The 6,000-nt window shown below is 45.5% G+C and overlaps 1 pseudogene; it reads left to right on the forward strand.

Annotated features, from left to right (window-relative positions):
* Positions 1 to 6,000, forward strand: part of LOC139406328 (E3 ubiquitin-protein ligase TRIM47-like) — a 128,435-nt pseudogene that overhangs the window by 95,933 nt on the left and 26,502 nt on the right.

Here is a 6,000-nt window from a genome sequence, read left to right on the forward strand (position 1 = left end):
TACTGAGGATCAGAGTAGAGGAGGGGGCTGAGTATACACCCTTGTGGGGTCCCTGTACTGAGGATCAGAGTAGAGGAGGGGGCTGAGTATACACCCTTGTGGGGCCCCTGTACTGAGGATCAGAGTAGAGGAGGGGGCTGAGTATACACCCTTGTGGGGCCCCTGTACTGAGGATCAGAGTAGAGACTGTCTAGACTGATCTGCCAAAACCCTGATGAGGCGTCTAGCTTTGAGTAGTATTTATCCTCTGTTATGTCCCTGAATATCTCCCCTCTGGTAGGCAGCAGGAAGTGTTCCCTTTTTACATGCTTGTTTATCTCTGTTGGATCCATACACAGTCTGAGAGAGTCGTCTTCTTCTCCACTATTACTAGTGAGTGGACCCATTCAGTAGGCTCTGATACTTTGTCTAGGATATCTAAGGCCCCTAGCCTCAGTATCTCTGCTTTTAACTGGTCTCTTAGTGATAATGATACCTTTCTAGGTACATGGATCACTGGTCTACAGTATCTCTGCTGTTAACTGGTCTCTTAGTGATAATGATACCTTTCTAGGTACATGGATCACTGGTCTACAGTATCTCTGCTGTTAACTGGTCTCTTAGTGATAATGAGACCTTTCTAGGTTCATGGATCACTGGTCTACAGTATCTCTGCTTTTAACTGGCCTCTTAGTGATAATGAGACCTTTCTAGGTACATGGATCACTGGTCTACAGTATCTCTGCTGTTAGCTGGTCTCTTAGTGATAATGAGACCTTTCTAGGTACATGGATCACTGGTCTACAGTATCTCTGCTGTTAGCTGGTCTCTTAGTGATAATGAGACCTTTCTAGGTTCATGGATCACTGGTCTACAGTATCTCTGCTTTTAACTGGTCTCTTAGTGATAATGAGACCTTTCTAGGTTCATGGATCACTGGTCTACAGTATCTCTGCTTTTAACTGGTCTCTTAGTGATAATGAGACCTTTCTAGGTTCATGGATCACTGGTCTATCTGGCTGTTCTAACTCTATGTTGTGCTGCACCTTGAGTTTTACTCTTCCCTGAAAAACATCAGCATCCACATGACTTTACCTGAATAGTATACAGTATATAGTACTGTACCTGAATAGTATACAGTATATAGTGCTGTACCTGAATAGTATACAGTATATAGTGATGTACCTGTACCTGAATAGTATACGGTATATAGTGATGTACCTGTACCTGAATAGTATACAGTATATAGTGATGTACCTGTACCTGAATAGTATACAGTATATAGTGATGTACCTGAATAGTATACAGTATATAGTGATGTACCTGTACCTGAATAGTATACGGTATATAGTGATGTACCTGTACCTGAATAGTATAAATCAAATCAAATTTTATTTGTCACATACACATGGTTAGCAGATGTTAATGCGAGTGTAGCGAAATGCTTGTGCTTCTAGTTCCGACAATGCAGTAATAACAAGTAATCTAACTAACAATTCCAAAACTACTGTCTTGTACACAGTGTAAGGGGATAAAGAATATGTACATAAGGATATATGAATGAGTGATGGTACAGAGCAGCATAGGCAAGATACAGTAGATGGTATCGAGTACAGTATGTACAAATGAGATGAGTATGTAAACAAAGTGGCATAGTTTAAAGTGGCTAGTGATACATGTATTACATAAGGATACAGTCGATGATATAGAGTACAGTATATACGTATGCATATGAGATGAATAATGTAGGGTAAGTAACATTATATAAGGTAGCATTGTTTAAAGTGGCTAGTGATATATTTACATCATTTCCCATCAATTCCCATTATTAAAGTGGCTGGAGTTGAGTCAGTGTCAGTGTGTTGGCAGCAGCCACTCAGTGTTAGTGGTGGCTGTTTAACAGTCTGATGGCCTTGAGATAGAAGCTGTTTTTCAGTCTCTCGGTCCCAGCTTTGATGCACCTGTACTGACCTCGCCTTCTGGATAATAGCGGGGTGAACAGGCAGTGGCTCGGGTGGTTGATGTCCTTGATGATCTTTATGGCCTACCTGTGACATCGGGTGGTGTAGGTGTCCTGGAGGGCAGGTAGTTTGCCCCCGGTGATGCGTTGTGCAGACCTCACTACCCTCTGGAGAGCCTTACGGTTGAGGGCGGTGCAGTTGCCATACCAGGCGGTGATACAGCCCGCCAGGATGCTCTCGATTGTGCATCTGTAGAAGTTCGTGAGTGCTTTTGGTGACAAGCCAAATTTCTTCAGCCTCCTGAGGTTGAAGAGGCGCTGCTGCGCCTTCTTCACGATGCTGTCTGTGTGAGTGGACCAATTCAGTTTGTCTGTGATGTGTATGCCGAGGAACTGAAAACTTGCTACCCTCTCCACTACTGTTCCATCGATGTGGATAGTGGGGTGTTCCCTCTGCTGTTTCCTGAAGTCCACAATCATCTCCTTAGTTTTGTTGACGTTGAGTGTGAGGTTATTTTCCTGACACCACACTCCGAGGGCCCTCACCTCCTCCCTGTAGGCCGTCTCGTCGTTGTTGGTAATCAAGCCTACCACTGTTGTGTCGTCCGCAAACTTGATGATTGAGTTGGAGGCGTGCGTGGCCACGCAGTCGTGGGTGAACAGGGAGTACAGGAGAGGGCTCAGAACGCACCCTTGTGGGGCCCCAGTGTTGAGGATCAGCGGGGAGGAGATGTTGTTGCCTACCCTCACCACCTGGGGTCGGCCCGTCAGGAAGTCCAGTACCCAGTTGCACAGGGCGGGGTCGAGACCCAGGGTCTCGAGCTTGATGACGAGCTTGGAGGGTACTATGGTGTTGAATGCCGAGCTGTAGTCGATGAACAGCATTCTCACATAGGTATTCCTCTTGTCCAGATGGGTTAGGGCAGTGTGCAGTGTGATTGAGATTGCATCGTCTGTGGACCTATTTGGGCGGTAAGCAAATTGGAGTGGGTCTAGAGTGTCAGGTAGGGTGGAGGTGATATGGTCCTTGACTAGTCTCTCAAAGCACTTCATAATGACGGATGTGAGTGCTACGGGGCGGTAGTCGTTTAGCTCAGTTACCTTAGCTTTCTTGGGAACAGGAACAATGGTGGCCCTCTTGAAGCATGTGGGAACAGCAGACTGGTATAGGGATTGATTGAATATGTCCGTAAACACACCGGCCAGCTGGTCTGCGCATGCTCTGAGGGCGCGGCTGGGGATGCCGTCTGGGCCTGCAGCCTTGCGAGGGTTAACACGTTTAAATGTCTTACTCACCTCGGCTGCAGTGAAGGAGAGACCGCATGTTTTCGTTGCAGGCCGTGTCAGTGGCACTGTATTGTCCTCAAAGCGGGCAAAAAAGTTATTTAGTCTGCCTGGGAGCAAGACATCCTGGTCCGTGACTGGGCTGGATTTCTTCCTGTAGTCCGTGATTGACTGTAGACCCTGCCACATGCCTCTTGTGTCTGAGCCGTTGAATTGAGATTCTACTTTGTCTCTGTACTGGCGCTTAGCTTGTTTGATAGCCTTGCGGAGGGAATAGCTGCACTGTTTGTATTCGGTGATGTTACCAGACACCTTGCCCTGATTAAAAGCAGTGGTTCGCGCTTTCAGTTTCACACGAATGCTGCCATCAATCCACGGTTTCTGGTTAGGGAATGTTTTAATCGTTGCTATGGGAACGACATCTTCAACGCACGTTCTAATGAACTCGCACACCGAATCAGCGTATTCGTCAATGTTGTTATCTGACGCAATACGAAACATCTCCCAGTCCACGTGATGGAAGCAGTCTTGGAGTGTGGAGTCAGCTTGGTCGGACCAGCGTTGGACAGACCTCAGCGTGGGAGCCTCTTGTTTTAGTTTCTGTCTGTAGGCAGGGATCAACAAAATGGAGTCGTGGTCAGCTTTTCCGAAAGGGGGGCGGGGCAGGGCCTTATATGCGTCGCGGAAGTTAGAGTAACAATGATCCAAGGTCTTTCCTCCCCTGGTTGCGCAATCAATATGCTGATAAAATTTGGGGAGTCTTGTTTTCAGATTAGCCTTGTTAAAATCCCCAGCTACAATGAATGCAGCCTCCGGATAAATCGTTTCCAGTTTGCAAAGAGTTAAATAAAGTTCGTTCAGAGCCATCGATGTGTCTGCTTGGGGGGGGATATGTACGGCTGTGATTATAATCGAAGAGAATTATCTTGGTAGATAATGCGGTCTACATTTGATTGTGAGGAATTCTAAATCAGGTGAACAGAAGGATTTGAGTTCCTGTATGTTTCTTTCATCACACCATGTCACGTTGGCCATGAGGCATACGCCCCCGCCCCTCTTCTTACCAGAAAGATGTTTGTTTCTGTCAGCGCGATGAGTGGAGAAACCCGTTGGCTGCACCGCTTCGGATAGAGTCTCTCCAGTGAGCCATGTTTCAGTGAAGCAAAGGACGTTACAGTCTCTGATGTCCCTCTGGAATGCTACCCTTGCTCGGATTTCATCAACCTTGTTGTCAAGAGACTGGACATTGGCAAGAAGAATGCTAGGGAGTGGTGCGCGCTGTGCCCGTCTCCGGAGTCTGACCAGAAGACCGCCTCGTTTCCCTCTCTTTCGGAGTCGTTTTTTTGGGTCGCTGCATAGGATCCACTCCGTTGCCCTGTTTGTAAGGCAGAACACAGGATCCGCGTCGCGAAAAACATATTCTTGGTCGTACTGATGGTGAGTTGACGCTGATCTTATATTCAGTAGTTCTTCTCGACTGTATGTAATGAAACCTAAGATGACCTGGGGTACTAATGTAAGAAATAACACGTAAAAAAACAAAAAACTGCATAGTTATCCTAGGAACGCGAAGCGAGGCGGCCATCTCTGTCGGCGCCGGAATATAGTGCTGTACCTGAATAGTATACAGTATATAGTGATGTACCTGAATAGTATACAGTATATAGTGCTGTACCTGAATAGTATACAGTATATAGTGCTGTATCTGAATAGTATACAGTATATAGTGATGTACCTGTACCTGAATAGTATACAGTATATAGTGATGTACCTGAATAGTATACAGAATATAGTACTGTACCTGAATAGTATACAGTATATAGTGCTGTACCTGAATAGTATACAGTATATAGTGATGTACCTGAATAGTATACAATATATAGTGCTATACCTGAATAGTACACAGTATATAGTGATGTATCTGAATAGTGTACAGTATATAGTGATGTATCTGAATAGTATACAGTATATAGTATGGAACCTGAATAGTATACAGTATATAGTGATGTACCTGAATAGTATACAGTATATAGTACTACTCTCCTGCTGGTCAGTATATCAGTCCTGTCCCTCACCATTTCCTCCACTGTCCTCTCCTGCTGGTCAGTATATCATTCCTGTCCCTCACCATTTCCTCCACTGTCCTCTCCTGCTGGTCAGTATATCATTCCTGTCCCTCACCATTTCCTCCACTGTCCTCTCCTGCTGGTCAGTATATCATTCCTGTCCCTCACCATTGGTCAGTGACTTACCGCTTTTCTTAGTGAAATGTTCTCATGATGGAATTTGCCAGTTGATCTTTTCAGATTGGGGTGAACTAATGTGTCGGCCTCTGTCATGGTAAGACCTCTGTTGACCACATGATCAACGACGATGGACCGGACTTCATTAGATACAACAGTTCCCTGCCGCCTGCCTCCATCTCTCTGATGTCCACCTCTCTGAGGGCTCCTTAGAGAGGGCTTCATGTTTTGAGTTTGTACTAAGAGTTGTGAAATGTAGCTTTCCTTCTCTACTCCTCACAAATGTAAAAGCATTGGATTGGTGTTGACATGGGGTAGAGGGAGTTTACATAAACCAGTCATTTCCTTTAAATCCATGAAGGGAAGTGGACAAGTTCACACTTAGAAAGGAGAGATAATTGTTACACACCCCATGTGTTCTGATAACTACAGGAATGAAACCAGATTGAGGTTGTCTGCTTTCTACACACACACACAGAGAGAGAGAGACACACACACACACACACACACACACACAGAGAGAGAACATCAGGT

The sequence above is a fragment of the Oncorhynchus clarkii genome, chromosome 4 (assembly GCF_045791955.1).
Source record: "Oncorhynchus clarkii lewisi isolate Uvic-CL-2024 chromosome 4, UVic_Ocla_1.0, whole genome shotgun sequence".
Lineage (NCBI taxonomy): Eukaryota > Metazoa > Chordata > Actinopteri > Salmoniformes > Salmonidae > Oncorhynchus > Oncorhynchus clarkii.